Source organism: Triticum urartu, chromosome 6A (genome assembly GCF_056163025.1).
Source record: "Triticum urartu cultivar PI428250 chromosome 6A, HENAU_Tu73, whole genome shotgun sequence".
NCBI classification, from domain to species: domain Eukaryota; kingdom Viridiplantae; phylum Streptophyta; class Magnoliopsida; order Poales; family Poaceae; genus Triticum; species Triticum urartu.
In genome coordinates, this window is record NC_141878.1 from 347,875,459 (window position 1) to 347,893,620 (window position 18,162).

The following is an 18,162-nucleotide window of genomic DNA, read 5'->3' on the forward strand; positions in this document are numbered from 1 at the left end:
GACACTGATCCGGATGACTATAAGTCACAAACAAGATACATATTTATATTGAATGGTGGAGCTATCAGTTGGTGTAGTTCCAAGCAGAGCATCGTGGCGGGATCTACATGTGAAGTGGAGTACATAGCTGCTTTGGAAGCAGCATATGATGGAGTCTGGATGAAAGAGTTCATATCCGATCTAGGTGTAATACCTAGTGCATCGGGTCCAATGAAAATCTTTTGTGACAATACTAGAGGAATTGCCTTAGCAAAGGAATCTAGATTTCACAAAAGAACCAAACACATCAAGACACACTTCAACTCCATCCATGATCAAGTTACGGAAGGAGACATAGAGATTTGTAACATACATACGGATCTGAATATAGTAGGCCCGTTGACTAAGCCTCTTCCAGGAGCAAAACATGATCAGCACCAAGACTCCATGGGTGTTAGAATGATTACAATGTAATCTAGATTCTTGACTCTAGTGTAAGTGGGAGACTGAAGGAAATATGCCTTAGAGGAAATAATAAAGTTGTTATTTTATGTTTCCTTATTCATGAAAAATGTTTATTATTCATGCTAGAATTATATTGATCGGAAACACAAATACATATGTGAATACATAGACAAACACTGTGTCCCTAGTGAGCCTATACTTGACTAGCTCGTTGATCAAACATGGTTAAGATTTCCTAACCATGGACATGAGTTGCCATTTGATAATGGTGTCACATCATTAGGAGAATGATGTGATGGATATGGCCCATATGTTAGCTTAGCATATCGATCGTTCAGTCAAATACATATTCCTTCGACTATGAGATTATGCAACTCCCAGATACCGGAGGAATACCTTGTGTGCTATCAAATGTCACAACGTAACTGGGTGATTTTAAAGATGCTCTATAGGTATCTCCGAAGGTGTTCGTTGGGTTCGCATAGATGGAGATTAGGATGTGTCACTCCGAGTATTCGAGAGGTATCTCTAGGTCCTGTCTGTAATACACATCATAAGAAGCCTTACAAGCAAAGTGACTAATGAGTTAGTTGCACATTGATGTATTATAGAACGAGTAAATAAACTTGCCGGTAACGAGATTGAATTAGGTATGTGGATACCCACAATCGAATCTCGGGCTCGTAACATACCGATGAGAAAGGGAATAACGTATGTTGTCATAACGGTTTGACCGATAAAGATCTTCGTAGAATATATAGGAGCCAATATGAGCATCCAGGTTTCGCTATTGGTTATTTACCAGAGAGGTGTCTCGGTCATGTCTACATAGTTCTCGAATCCGTAGGGTCTGCACGCTTAAAGTTTGATGATGATTTTGAATTATATGAGTTATGTGATCTGGTGACCGAATGTTGTTTGGAGTCCCGGATGAGATCACGGACATGACAAGGAGTCTCGAAATGGTCGAGAGGTAAATATTGATATGCATGATGATGGTATTCGGACATCGGAAGTGTTCCGGAATATATCGGGTATTTATCGGAGTACCGGGGGGTTACTGGAAACCCCGGGGGGAGATATGGGCCATACGGGCCATAATAGGGGAGCACACTAGCCCACATGGGGTGGCGCGCCCCCCTTAGGCAGGAGGCCGAATTGGAGAAGGAACAAAGGGGGTTCGCCCCACTTCCTTTCTCCTTCCCCCTTCCCTTTTCTCTCCGGCAAAAAAAGGGAGGGGAGGCCGAATTGGAGGAGGCCCCCAAGTAGGATTCCTCCTACTTGGGGTGCACCCTTGCTGCTCCCCTCCCCCTCCCACCTATATATACATGGGGAGGGGGCGCCTAGAACACACAACAACTATCATTAGTCGTGTGTGGCGCCCCCTCCACAGTTTACGCCCCCTGTCATAGTTTTGTGGTGCTTAGGCGAATCCCTATGAGAATCACTTCACCATAATTGTCACCACACCATCGTGCTACCGGAAGTCATCTACTACCTCGACACCTTGCTGGATCAAGAAGGCAAGGGACGTCATCGAGCTGAATGTGTGCAGAACTCGGAGGTGCCGTTCGTTTGGTGCTTGATTGGTCGGAGCTAGAAGAAGTTCGACTACAGCAACCGCATTGTCAAACACTTCCACTTTCGGTCTACGAGGGTACGTAGACACACCCTCCCCCTCGTTTCTATGAATATCCTAGATAAATCTTGTGTGAGCGTAGGAAATTTTATGAAATCACATGCTACATTTCCCAACAATCACATCGCACACGGACCACACTAGGGAACCCGTCGGTCATGAATTCATCAATCGCAGACAGTTGTATACCAACAAGCCTTTCCCCACAACACACATGGCTTATTTCATCACAAACTTCTCGGGAGGATCAACGGTATGCAACGTATCGCACACACAACTCTAATCTGATTCGTGCTTGATGTCTCCGACATTGCTCGCACAGTTCATCTTGTTTTCCATGAATCATTGTGTCGGCCTCTGCTCGCGTCCCTTGGTGCGCCCTGCTCGCTGTTAGGTGCCGTGGTGCGCTCTCCTCGCGTACCTCCACGCGCTCGGCTCGTGGACAACTTTTTCCTTGCATGTTCAACTCGTATATGCACATATCTGGTTGCTCGCTATTGAGGTGACCGCGGAGCGCTCTGCTCGCGTCCCCCTGCACGCGCTCTGCCAGCGGTTGGGCCTACGCACGATCTTGTCGGGGGCCCCATATGCATGCGGTTGCGCCGCACACGTCGCCACAATGCAGTTACGTGCAACACGATGAAGTTATGCGCAGCAAATTAGAACTGCCATCCCGGCGTGCCAATATTCCAAACCGTCCGGCTTCCTCTTTAATTCCCCATCCATTATAACCTTAGTCTCTTCAACCGTTCTTTCATGCCCGACAATACAACAAGCACACATACGACGACACATAGAGAGGGGATGTCTAGTGGCGCTCCAATGGAATTCGGCAAGCATAAAATGGAGATCCACGCGAGGGAGACAGATCTCTCTATGGTGTACACCATCAACCCGGTCATGGTGACGACTACATCAAAACCATTGAGCAGTTGCTTGCTTGAGACAAGTACAAGGTGGTCGGCATCGACCTCGAGTACACCAGCGGTCGTCCCAACTTACATCAAAAGGTTGCCGTCACCCAGTTGTGCATGCGCCATCATGTCCTCCTCTACCACCAATGCATGGCCACAAAGCCTTGCGACTGTTTCGCCGGGTTTGTCAACGACACCGACTAGAAGTTCTCTATGGTGGAAACCACCGACGATGTAAAAGCGCTCAAGGTTACGGGCTTGGCCTGCAAGAATCGTGTTGAAATCCATGAGCACTACAGGGTCTTGGGCAGCATGAAGGACTCCCTGGCTGAACTCACCTCGGCCATCATCGACCCATACTACGAAAAGGTGAAGTAGGATGCCAAAAGAACACGTCCCATATCCTGGCACGGGGCCTGGATGCGGCAACTGGATGAACCTCACCTCAGGTTTGCAGCCAAGAGCATGTACACAAGCTACGAGATGCACATGTGAATCGTTGACATGAGGAAGTGCCTCATTACCGAAATTGACGAGGCCGGATCGATCCACTAGTAGAGCAGTAGCGATAAATCCTCACAAGAAGTAGATGATGAACTGATGATCGTTTATCCTAGTTAATTATGCATGTAATATATATTTGACTTTGATGTGTAGAAATGTCATGTGTGTAGTAGCCACCTATGTAATTCTGCATCTAATAGTTTACTATGGTGTGTGCAAATGTCTTGTGTCTAGTCGCCACCTATGTAATTGGATGTTTAATTTGGTTATGCAACCATGTCCTTATAAGTGTGTGTGTGAGTGTGTGTGTATTGTTGTTGTTCTGTATGCAATCCCAGCGCACAACACACACGTCTTATTAGCAGCAATCATCTGTGTTATTATCGGTCTTCGCACATGTTTCTGATTACACACCTGTTTGCCGCGTATCACACACATCTTGTTAAATTGAACTATTTCTGCTATCTTGACTCAACGCAAACAGTTCATCTGAGTGAATTGTTTGCCCTCTATCGCACACACCTTGATTTGGCTGACCATTTCTTTTGTTCGGCCTAATAACAAAGAGTTCACCTGAGTGAACCGTATGCCGTATATCGCGCACACCTTCATCTAGCTGCCCGTTTATGTTCTTCTGCCTCATCGCAAATAGTTCATTGAACTGAACCGTATGCCCCTCATCGCACACGCAACTAAATTCCAAACCGTGTTTGATGCATTCATTATCACAAACATTTTGCATCTTTTTTGACGGTTTTTTACATCATCGTTTGTGATTATTGCATCGCACACAGCTCCCTCGAAAGGTCTCTGATTGTAGTGTCGTGTTAGCAGCATCCTGCAGTAGTGTAGCATCACTGATATGCCATTTTTGTCTTGTTAACACAGGTCCTCCTGTAATCATCAACCTTTACCTGGCTAAGAGGGATCCATGTGCACGTGAATAATTCCACCTTAACTTTCACGTAGTTAAGCTCCCAAATCTCTTTAATGGTTCCATAGTATACCCTTTTATCAGTTTCATCTACAGTCATGCATTCTATTCGGATAGAGGTATTCTGATATGAGGTCTTCTCATCATGTTCCTTGTTGTAGACCGTGTAGCCATTTATGTCATACGCTTCGTACATCAACACCGTAGGTGATGGCTTTTGTACCAAGCACGTACCAATGTCATCCATAGATCCGCGTGCCAAATGATCCTTCAGCCATCTGGCATAGTCCTTATTGTGCACCTTCATCCCGACATCTAATGGATGCACCATGGGTATCATATCACCTCCAAGTGTTCATCATCATAAGCGTCGAGAGCACGGCTGTTAAGCAGTAATGTCAAATGGGCTTTGTCGGCCAAATCTCCAGGTGTAGTGTTTTGCGTGCCAGCATGGACCGACTTACCTTTCAGCCTTCCCTCGTGGTGAGATAGGGGAAAACCTATAGGTCTTTGTTTCATGTATTCGGTGCAAAACTCAACCACCTCATCCGCGGTATAACCTTGTAGGAGGCCTCTGGATGGCTTCGGTTCCGACAATAATGCTTCAATGTTCCCATGAACTACTCGAAGGGATACATGTTGTGAAGAAACACAGGGCCACAATACTTTATCTCTTCAACAAGGTGCAGAGTGAGATGGACCATGACATCAAAGAATGACGGTTTGAAGAACTCTCTAGGCTGGACAATATTCTTGCAATATCATGTTGCATAGAATCCAGCTCTTCACGATCTACCACTTTCTGCCATAGTTTTTTGAAGAAATCACAAAGCTCAATGAGTGTGTTTCTTATATCTTTGTCCATCATATTCTTGATGACCACCGGGAAGATTTGTGTAAACATTATGTGGCAATCATGTGACTTCATGTGTGCTAACTTCATTTTACCTGAGCTCACATCCACAAGATTTCTGATGTTTGCGGAGTAGGAAGAGGGTGTCTTAACTGACAACAAATAGTTGAAGAACTCTTTTGCTTCTTTTGTACTAAAATTGTAATGGTGAGCATGGAGGAATTTGTTATGATCTTCTACTTCATTCTTGCGTTTTTGATTGATCACCAAACATATCGAGTCGTGCACCATCACCATCCTTTTTTACCTTTAATCTTGAGTAGAGTACCAAGGATGCTTTCACATACGTTCTTCTCTACGTGCATGACATCGAGGCAGTGACGTACACGTAGAATCTCCCAGTAAGGTAATTCCTAGAACACCAATTTCTTCTTAAACACTTGATCCATGGGTGTTTGTTTCACCATCAAAGTGTGGTTCTTTCCAAGCACACCATTAATTTGTATAGCCATCATGTGGACCAACTCCCCAGAATAAGGTCTTGGGTCCAAACCTACCTCTAACATACCATCAAATTTTGCTTTCATCTTTTGGTATGAATGGTCTTTTTGTAAGAACCTGCGATGATGCAAATACACGGTTTTGTGCGAGTTGGGAAGAAATCTACTCACTGTCCTATCCATGCATGTGACATACCCTACATCTCCCTTTGTTCTCTGCCCCAATGTGTTGCCTAATGCCAGCATATCTTGAATGGTGTCCAGCAGCATCGCATGTAGATTGAAAAAAATCCTTTTTGTAAGCATCATAACATTTTACAGCGATGATGAGGACATCAATACCATTGTTACACCCATAGCCCCTACTGCTACATATACTGGACCAATTACTAGAGCTCGCGCATGCCAATAAAATTATCAAGTACTTTCATTTCCTGGTAATGATTCTAATGTTCATGAGAATATGATGTTGCCTAAATTGGATACATTTGTTTTGCATATAAAGGAAGGGCCTGGCATGGATAAGAGGGATGAGAACTAGAGCAAGACCAAGCATGGAGATCATGGCATGCGCAAGGGGAACAAGAATGGAGTTACAAGTGATGATTTCAGGACTTTGAAGCCACCATAATGAGTGCATGAAGCCTTGGACGAAATATACAAGATTCCACTTCATAAATTTCGTCTAGAGGCTATTATAGGTGCTATGTTACCTTATTATTGGGCCTGGCCCATGTAATTTCGAAATACTTGAGTATAGGCTGTTTTTAGAGTCCGTAGATTTCAGAGTCTGTATGTGTGGGGAAAGAAGAGATAGGGTTGGTTTCGGACCCCTCCTCCACGGGCCATGAAATTCCCCCTCTTCCTCCATATATACAAACCTTAGGGCACCGTTTAAACTTTGGGATTTGTTTAGTTAAAAGTTAGTAATTGCAACTTCGTGTACTTCATTCTGCGCAACGACCAGACCAAGACCGCTTCCAGATCGCCACCTTTATAAATACTTCATCTATATTTGCAATATTCAGATTGCATTATATTCTTCCTTTTTTTCGATTGCTTGCAGGAATAGACCTTCGTGGTCAAGTTCATCATGCTCCGGTGTGGTTAATAACCTCTCGGAGTTGGTTTAGCGATTGCTAAGGCGCAATGTCGTGCATGTTTCTAGTCGGATCATCAAACTCGTCTCCACTGAATCGATAGTTATCATCTCATCGAAAGATCGGGACCCTCGCCTCTATCAAGCAGGCTCTTTTACCCACAATATCAGTAATTCTTCTACCAATAATTGAACGTAAATGTTGATGTCATTTCCAGGTTTCTTTGGGTATTTTTTTCTTCATACACATCCAAGGAGCAAGGTCATATATGCATAGAATCACGGGCCATGTGATGTGTTTGGTGCTGATATCTAAAAGGGTTCATCCCATCAGTACACTCCCCAAGCCTTATACTTCTTGGATCCTTGGCAAAGTCATCATACGTGTTGTCGATTAATTCCCACAGAGCCCCATCTTTCGGGTGCCTCATATATTTATCCGCAATTTGCTCATGATGATGCCACCGCAACCTCTTTTCCTCTCTAGGGTTTGGAAACAAAGGCCTCAACCTTGGAATTAAAGGAAAATACCAAACAACCTTGAACGAGATTCCTTTCTTGATCTCGTTATCGAATTTGTACTTGTCTGTTGCTCTCCCCTCTTGTATCATGCATGCTTGCATGTGGGACATGCACGAAAATATTAGTACTCACCACGGTACAATATACAATCATTCACACAAGTGTGTGTCTTCTGTACTTCAAGTTCCAATGGGCAAACAATTTTCTTTGCTTCGTTCTTGCTTTTCGGGAGCACATTATCTTCTGGAAGAAATTCTTTCAAAAGACCTAAAAACTCTGTGAAGCCCTTGTTTGATAGAGCATTTGCTGCTTCAAATCTGAGAAGTGCTAGTGTGGCAATTAACTTGGAATATTTCTTTTGCAACCTAGACACAAATCTTTCTTGGAGTCCGCATCAATGGATGGTAGATCCTTGTACCCATCCATATCTTTTTTGGGCCGTGGAAATCTGCAATCATAGCAGCAAAATCTGGAATATCAAGGTCGTCGTCCTCATCTGTGTCGCCGTCTTGGTTTTCAGTGGGGTTTCTGGCTTGTCCGTGTTCAATTTGTAGCTTGACGCCTCAGCCACAATGTTATATTCAACATCCTTGTGACTCTGATCGGATTTGTCATCTCGTAGCCCTGGGTATATTCATTCATGATCGGCTCTTCACCGTGTCTACTCCAGCATGTATATCCATCCATGAATCCATGTGTGAGTAAGTGGAACTCGACTTATGTAACTACATGTGACTCTGTATTGACACAACAACTGCATGTACATAGGATGTAATCATCATCATGAACTCACTTCTTTGTCCTTTCAGCGTTGATGAACTCTGTCACTCCACTCATAAAATCTGATCTTCTCCGATCCTTCATCCATTCAGATCGTTCCATCTGCACCACAGGAGGGGTAACTCCAAAAACAACAACATTAATACATGGATTAATTGATGCCCAAAGATGTGTGCATTAATCACAATATTTAATTTTCCTAATTACTTAGGGCGCTCCATATTGTTATACAGCCATGCGATGATAAAAATTAATGGCCAATCAATTTACACATAGAGTACTACAATACTACCCTTATGAATTGAATACCTTAATTAAGCCACACTACTGCAGGATGCTGCTAATGCGACACTATGATCAGAGACCCTTCGATGAAACTGTGTGTGATGCAATAATCGCAAACGGTGGTGTAAAAACTATCAAAAAAGATGCAAAACGTTTGCGATGACGGATGCATCAAACACGGTTCAGATTTTAGTTGCGTGTGGGATGCAGGGCATACTGTTCAGTTCAATTAACGGTTTGCGATGAGGAAACACAAAAGAAATGGGCAGCCAGATGAAGGTGTGTGCGATATACAACATATGGTTCACTCGGATGAACTGCTTGTGATTAGGCAACACAAAAGAAACGGCCAGCCAGATCAAGGTGTATGCGATATACGGCATGCGGTTCACTCGGCCTTGTCGTAAGTGTGTGCCCTCTGTGGCAACCATTCGCTCCCCACTAGCCTCTTCATATGTCGTGGCAACCGTCCACTGCCTCTTCCCCTTTCCCTCTCGATTTGGAACTCCTATCACACGCTCTCCCTCCCTCCATTTGCCTTCACCCTTTCCTTCTGCCATTGTTCGATCGTCTTCTCCATGGAGGGAACAGGCCAGAAACGACCCTATTATTCTTGCCCTGATATAAAAGATGACATGGTGGAGGAACTCATTGATCGGTGCAACGTCATCACCTCGGCTAGCATGGCAGGCTCGTTCAAGACCATTCTCGACTCAACTAATAACATCATTACAAGCAACCCAAGGGTCCAGGAGCGGTTTGATCTCCCCTATCTTCTTCGTCGTGACCCTGATCACTTGCACGGGGATGGCGGAAGCCTCGCCTTGTGCAAGTTGATGCCGCTTGATAATGATACATGTGATGTTAAGATGCCATCGCTTGAGCGTAAGGCTCGGTCAGGCGCAAATGGAGATGAAGTTGTGAATGTGTACACTCATCACTGTGTTTATATTGGGCACAACTACGAGTGGGAACTTGTGAATGTGTACACTCGTCACCGGGTTCCACTTCCAAAAATCTCAGACCACCCTGAAGATGAGCACACCGGTATTCTACATACATTCAAATACGATCATGGTGACTGTCGTCTATGAAAGATAGCAATTTGTTTAGTTCCCAACCGCTCTTGGGATTACACGAACTATGAAGTTGTTGCTATCTTCGACAAGCTCGCTGCCGTCCTTGCTTCCACAACTTGATGGATTTGGCTCAAAAATCAATTTTTGTACACGGATGAGCACTATGATGCAAATCAATACGAGGGTCTTGTGTTTGCTGCCACCACTCGTGGCACTGTTTTTGCATGGAATCCTTACGGTTTCGGTACGTTTGTCTTCCAGCGTAATTATAATTGTTTCATTCACATGCATGCGAGTTAGCTAGCTAGTTTCTCTTTACTAATTAACATTCTTGTGTTTCCAAGGTCCTGTGAACATTCCACCACCTATACTTGAAACATTTTATAACCAAGGGGGAGATGATGATGGTGATGATCACGAGCAGGACCCATATACTCAGTGGCACCTGGCAACTTATTCCGATGGATCACCTCTTCTTATCTATATACAGGACACTGCTGATGTTACGAAGGAAGAAGGTGTTGTCCTGCATGGTCGCACTCTTCGGACCTATTCTAACATCCGTTGCAGGTTATTCGGGGTGGATACTAGTGTGCTAGCGCCAACAGCTTCTCCCAGGTTCAGTATTGATAGTCTTAGAGAAAACTCGCTCTTCCTTGGACAAAACTATCCAATCATGGTGAAAGGCGATCCAGCTGCTGTTGACACAATGTTAGTACCATTTATGAGGAGCAACTGTATCTATACCTCAGACATTGCTATGCTTACCTACCGTGTCTATTACAATATGGGTATTGAAATAGGCCGCTTCAGCCTGGATGATAAGTCCTGCGTTGGTCTCGTGATTGACAGTAGCTGGCCCTTCCCAGAGAATCACTTCTGGTTCAAAGCAAGTGTTTCCAACGCCGACGTGTGGTTGAGCTGAAGTTCATTTCATCGCTTTATTATTTGTTGTGTGAGAAAAACTTTACTTTACTAGAATGTTTTGTTGGAAATGATCTATAATCCAATATGTATCCTCATTGTCGTTGTGGCTTGTTGACTTGTTGTATGTAATCAATGGTACATTTGCATATGTGTCCATCAACTCACGCCTGCTAGGGGTGTCCATATGAACATGCTAGTGATTTTACTTGCAAAAATTAGATAGTGCTAGTGATTTTTAGCTACATATTTTGACAAATCGCAGTGTTACAAGGTTGACAAATGGTAATGTTACTAGATAAACAAATGTCAATCTTTCTAGTTTGACAAATGGCAACATACCCAATATGACAGATGCAAATCTTACCCAATTATTTCTGGGTGGTTGCACACGGGTCATCCAAAACAACCATTTGTGTTGAAGGGATGCAAAAATCCTGCACTACGAATTTTCCCTTGACTTAAGGGGGAAGACCATAGCCCTCACTTTGCATACGGGTGTTCTATGTAAAACATTTGCGATCAAGAGCTGCACAAATCCTGCTCGGCACATTTTCCCTTGGCATACGGGTGTTCTAACTAAAACATTTGCGATGAGTGTTTCATATTTAAAAACCATTGACATTATTTTCAAAAGCAAATCGTTTGATAAGTATGTACATTAAGAGAGAAAAATGCAAGTTCGTTCAAACCATATATTTCATTCAATCACACTGCAAATTTATATTCCTATGATCGAGAATTCGAGATACAGTATTAAACCCCCAAAAAACTATTTCCGGCGGCGGCGGAGGCGGCGTGCCGCGCCGTCGTTGTGATTGTCGTCCTCCGGTACGCCATTGTTGAAGTCTTCAAGGCAGCACAAAATGTTCTTCGCTTGTAAATCAAACATATTGTCGCCGCGCGATCGACGGGCGGGTCGCGGGAGGACGGCAACTGGCACCACTGAGAGGTAGCGGTCGACGGCAGCGTCCCAAGCCAATGAGGGGGGGGCGCGCACGGGCACGGGCACGATGGGTGCAGACAAACGCACGGGGATCAGCGCCAGGTGCAACCAAACGCCCGGCACAACCGCATGCACACGAACGTGCGTGATCATGCACCGGCCCCAAACACTGGAAGCACCACATATAAATTGACGGATCGAGTACTAGTTACAATGATGCATATAATTAAGCAAAGGGATCGCACATGTTTGTATTGACTGGAACGAGAATGCAATAGCACAATAAGAATTAAGGCCACGATGATGCTGTCGGTGTCAAAACCGGTCGATCTCGGGTAGGGGGTCCCGAACTGCGCATCTGAGGATCAAAGGTAACAGGAGACAAAGGGACATGATGTTTACCCATGTTCGGGCCCTCTTCTTGGAGGTAATACCCTACTTCCTGCTTGACTGATCTTGATGAGTATAGGGGTTACAAGAGTTGATCTACCTCGAGATCGTAATGGCTAAACCCTAGATGTCTAGCCTATATGAATTCTGATAGCCTCTATGGACTAAATCCTCTGGTTTATATAGACACCGGAGGGGCCTAGGCTTGTACAGAGTCAGTTTATAGAGAAAGGAAATCATACATACGGACGCCAAACTTGCCACCCACGCAAAGGAGAGTCCCATCCAGACACATGGGAAGGCCTTGTATCACGGCCCATCAAACCGGCCATGCTACACGGCCCGGGCACTCGAGGACCCCATAATCTAGGACTCCCTTAGTAGCCCTCGAACTTGCCTTCAATGATGACATAGTATCCGACTCATGTCTTAGGCTTTGCAAGGCTGGTTCTTCACTACATTTCAGACCAATGATAGTCTGGCGATAACCTCGATGTTTCTGTCTTTTACGATCCCCCTAGCGGTGCTTCGATTTCTGCGCGCCAGGCGAATATGAACAGTCCATGCTTCTTTTGCAAATAAGCCCCTCTCTATGCACAGACAGTATCTATATATGTAGATGTAGATCTCCTAATGCCATCTCAAATCACACAAAAGGGAAACCGTCGATTTTAGCCACGAACAAAGCTTTCCAGCATGACCGGTGTCCCGGGCTCTTCCTCACGCCCCCATGGCCCTCTAGAGGGTGATTGGCACATTTTCTCCGTGCCTCATCTTTATCTAAGCCGACTCCAGACGCAGGGTTAACCCCCTCGATCTAGTCTCATTTCGAGCGGGATTATATTCAATCGGCAACGACGCGATTGCTGAGAAATTCCCCAACCCCAATAAGGAGGAGAGGGTGTGCTTCGTCCCATTCCTGTTACGGGGCCTGGGATTTTCAATCCATCCCTTCCTCAGGGGGGTTATTGGAATTCTACGGCATCCAACTACAGAACCTCACCCCAGGTTCAATTTTGCACATCTCAGGTTTCATTGCCCTCTGCGAGCTATTCTTAGGCATCGAGGCCCATTTGAAATTCTGGAGGAACTTATTTTGCCTCGTTCCCTACCACCGAGGAGGTTCCATATTTAAAGCGGGGGCACCGAAGTATGTGCATAGCCGGATCCGGATACCTCGTAGGAACACCTAAATAGGTATACCAGCAGTGGTCTTCGGAATGATACTATATGGACGACGTTCCACTACCGGATACAGTTCGGCACGGCCTCCCTGAATTTTCTAGTGCTCCTTTAGAGATGCTCCTCAACTGGCATCACCAAAGCCCCAAGGAAGAGGACAGTGCGGAGATAAAGATATTGGTTAGCAAGGTCAGGTTATTAGCCCGTACCGAACTCTCGATAGTTGAGGTTATGGCCATTGCAATAAACAGGTGTGTCCAGCCTCTTCAATCCAGAGTAACCCCTTTATGGTGTTCCAACGGAGAAGACGACACATCCTGCTACAGACGGAAGGGTCCGGATACTCCAGCCGAACTGGCCTCAATCTTGGCCGGTCTATATAAGGGCGAGAAGGAAGAGTTTCTCTGGTTAAACTACTGGGAGGGTTATTCCATGTACACCACCATTGAATGGGTAAGATTTTGATCGTCTATATTTATTTTATTGCTTTATAGACACTAATAAATTTTCCCTTTATTGCCACAAACAGTCAGGGAAGACGTCCACTATCTCGCTCCCCAGCCAGAGGATCATAACCATCAGAAAGATTCTGGATTTTGTGAGGATCCGAATATATCTATGTAGAGTTTGATGACGGGGTATTTTATCAAGCGAGCCTTGATGGTTCAGAGGTGGCTATTACCGCCGACTACCCCCGCCTCTATCCCTTTCTATATTGTGAGTATTCGAAGGGTCCATAAAAGGAAATCCTTTTCTGTATTTCTATCTCTTGTACTGACTCGGATTCCAATAGGATCGGCGCTCTATGGACCATATTCCCTCAAGGGCGGCCCCTACGCAAGGCCATCATTCAAAGCTAAAAGGGACCGGGAGTGCTACGGAGACCTCACAACCTTCCAAGTGGTATGTGTGCTCTAATACATGCCTAGGCATGAGTCCAGATTGTGAAAAGTCTCCTTTTATCCTTGACTTCAGGAGGAGTACGCGGTGGACGGTTGAAAAACTACCGATTAGCCGAATGTCCACTGATCTAGTGCTGGACTCGTCAACTAGGACGCAAGCCGATGCAATGCCAGTTCTGCCTCCTCAAGAAGATTCAGATGATGTATCTATCATGAATTCCGAAGTGGAAAGCGTGATGAATCACCGTTGATTATAAGAGGCTATGCGGGCTCCGGCGTTTTCCAAACAAGAGTTTACCGCACATGCGTATCTCCGAGCCACTCTAGACGGACATGCCGGAGTCGTTCAGCTGTTCTCAAAGGACAAACGGGTAAAAGTTTACGCAATTTTTGATAGTCATGTGCCAGTAGCCCCGGAGACTTGAAGCGGTGAGTTAAACCGATTTAAGGATCGCTATCACTCGCAGGTTCTCAAAGAGAAAAATACCGCGCTGTTCCAGGAGCTAGAAGCAAATCAGACATAGTTAAATGTTGTCACCGCTGAGCTGGCGGAAATGAAAAAGGGCACAATGAGTGTGTCCGGGAAGAATAAACATGAAGGGGGAAAAGACAAACTATCCGAAGAGATAGAGGGCTTAAAGGCTCAGTTATCGGCCGCTCAGAAGGAAAATGAGAAGCAGAAAGGTGGCATGTTTGGTATGTCTTCCTCTCTTATTTAGAATCATCCTAGGTGCTTATGTGCAGTCCCTTAATTCAAAATGTCATGACTCTGTTGCCACATGCCTGTTGACTGGTCGACGAGAGGAAGAAGTATCCGGATTTCAAGGCGACGTATTGAAGGAACTATCCGTAGTACATGCTCGGGGCCGGAAAGCCATGAAAAGTATGGTGAAGTCTTTATGGCCATCTGATACCCCTCCGGAAAGAATGGACGGCCTGGCAGACCTGTTCAAAGGTGCTCGGCGCCGGTTCGAGCCATGGAAGACATCCGCTTGCCACGAAGGCACACGAGAAGCCTAGGCTATGGTGAAGACACGCTTCACTAAACTGCAACCAAATCATATGGCCCGGGTAGGACCACAGGGACCAGATGGGAAAGAAATTCCAATGAAGTTAGTTTATGACCAAGTAATGATAGTTGCGAAGAACTCGCAGGAGGACAGTAAGTTAGACAATCTTATAGATGGAGTAGATAAGGAATAGGTGTTTGTATTAGTCAACCTGTACCTTTTATCCGAACATGTGAAAATTTTGTCATCGCAGGCCTTTGGCTTTTGTCCTCCAAACAAAAACTGATGGTGTGTTTCCGGATACTTTTTTTTGAAATGAAAGAAATATGTATTATATCTGGAAACCAAGCAACCCGTTTATTGTGCTTGAACAGACAAAATTTGAGTTTGGAATGTATATTATATTACATATGTAAGAAACATCTTCCAAGGAAAATAGTTTTGTTGAGGGTCCCTTTCCTTGGGTCGGCATATTATGCGTACACGTGCCGCGGTGTGCGATCTGTAATACGGAAAAACTATCTCGCAGTGTTTTAAAGTAGTTGCAATACTGCAAAAATCTATCGTTTGATTGCTGACCAATTATTCCCTTAAGAACGCTACCTTTCGGCTTTACCCGTCTGAGGTACATGTCTGGATAACCCAGTTGTAACAATCATAGAGATACTCCCTTTATGCCCTAGCCGAACAATCGGGAACGTAGGGCATAAGCACAGGAGCAAGGCAACCCATCTTGGCAAAAACTTAAGTCATAGAGGTGCATATAATGGCAAAAAGGATGTATATCAACAAACAACACATATATTGTGAGCTCTAGGCTCGGGATAATGATAAGCTTCTACTTACACAAGCCCCCAATCATGGTGGGGTGTGTAGATTTAAGGATGTGTACCCCTCAAGTGTTTGGCTTATCCGAACATATCATGGAAATCATAGAAAAAAGAGAAAATGAAAAACAGATGAAGAGAAGAAATAAAAAGAGAACGAAAAGAAGTATAGCCAAACTTATGCGTAGAATCTTCGGAGCCGAGAAGCGTTCCACGGGTCCGGCTCTAAGATATTATCCGATGCATTGCGAAGGAGGTAGGCTCCTCTAGTGAGAACTTCAGCTATAATGAAGGGACCTTCCCATTTTGGTTTGAGTTTGTCCTTTTTCTTCACTAGGAGGCATAAAACGAGGTCACCGACGTTATAAGTCTTTGCCCGCACTTCTCTGCTTTGGTATCGCCATGCTTGTTGTTGATAGAATGTGGAACGGGCTTTTGCAACATCGCGCTCCTCCTCTGGGCCATCCAGGTCGTCCTGCCGATCGAGCCCGGCTTCTCTCTCTTCATACATGCGCACTCAAGGTGAGTGATGAATAGTGTCGCAGGGCAACATAGCCTCTGCGTCATACACAATGAAGAAAGGTGTGTATCCGGTCGTGCGGTTGGGCGTGGTTCGCAGCCCCCAGAGTACGGAATCGAGTTCCTCGACCCAATGTTTATCCGACTCCCTTAGGGATCGCACTAGTCTGGGTTTGATGCCACTCATTACAAGGCCATTAGCCTGTTCGACCTAACCATTTGTTTGAGGGTGATATACTAAGGCGTAGTCGAGCTTAATGCCCAGATTAGCACACCATTTTTTCACCTCATCGGCTCTGAAGTTAGAGCCATTGTCAGTGTTAGTGTTGTGCGGAACATCATAGCGGTGTACAGCGCAGGATATAAAGTCGATCACCGGCCTGGCTTCAGCTGTTTTTATTTATTTTGCCTCTATCCACTTAGTGAATTTATCCACCATGACCAGCAGATATTTCTTCTTATGGCTTCCCCCTTTAAGGGGTCCGACCATATCTAGCCCTGGACTGCAAAAGTCCAGTTAATGGGAATTGTTTTTAGGGCGGTGGGCGACATATGACAATGATTGGCGAATATCTGGCATCCGACACAATGCTATACAAGTGCCTATGCATCTGCTCGGGCCATGGGCCAAAAGGAACATGTACGGAAGGCCTTACTTACAAGGGCCCGGGCTGCGACCTAATGGCCACTGAGGCCAGCATGTATTTCGGCCAAGAACTATCGTCCCTCCTCTTCAGAGATACATCTTTGAAGAACTCTAGTAGTACTTTTCTTGTAGAGTTCTCCTTCATGAACTTTGTAGGCTCCAAGCGTCGGACTATGCGATGGGCTTCATTCTAGTCATCAGGGAGTTCCCACCTATTAAGATAGGCTAGGAAGGGTTCGGTCCATGGAGCGATGAAAGCCATGATTAAATGGGCGGAAGGTGTTATTTCGGTGTCCGAGCCCCCAATGATATCAGACTTGTGTTCGGCAACCGAGGGTGTGATCGGCTCTGGACTAGTATTGCCGCTCTCGTCCTGCCACACCACGAATTGCTTTAAGAGCCTTTCCACAAAGGTGTTAGGTGGGATGGGGTCACGTTTAGCGCCCATTCGAGCAAGGATGTTCGTTGCCTGATTATTTTCTCGAGCGACATGATGAAACTCGAGCCCCTCAAACCGAGCTGATATTTCGAGTATGGCATTGTGGTATGCCGCCATTTTGGATCTTTTGCATCGAAATCTCCATTTATTTGGGATATCGCGAGGTTCGAATCCCCGTTCACCAAGAGGAATTGAATGCCCATGGAAATGGCCATCCGGAGATACTGCAATAGTGCCTCATATTCAGCCGCATTGTTAGAGTCCATGTCGGTGTCAAAACTGGCGGATCTCGGGTAGGGGGTCCCGAACTGTGCGTCTAGGCCGGATGGTAACAGGAGGCAAGGGACACGAAGTTTTACCCAGGTTCGGGCCCTCTTGATGGAGGTAAAACCCTACGTCCTGCTTGATTAATATTGATGATATGGGTGTTACAAGAGTAGATCTACCACGAGATCAGAGAGGCTAAACTCTAGAAGCTAGCCTACGGTATGATTGTATGTTGTGATTGTTGTCCTACGGACTAAAAACCTTGAGTTTATATAGACATCGGAGAGGGTTAGGGTTACACAAGGTCGGTTACAAAAGAGGAGATATCCATATACGTATTGCCTAGCTTGCCTTCCACGCCAAGTAAAGTCCCATCCGGACACGAGACGAAGTCTTCAATCTTGTATCTTCATAGTCTAACAGTCCGGCCAATGGTGATAGTCCGGCTATCCGGAGACCCCCTAATCCAGGACTCCCACATTAGCCCCTGAACCAGGCTTCAATGACGATGAGTCCGGCGCGCGGTTGTCTTCGGCATTGCAAGGCGGGTTCCTTCT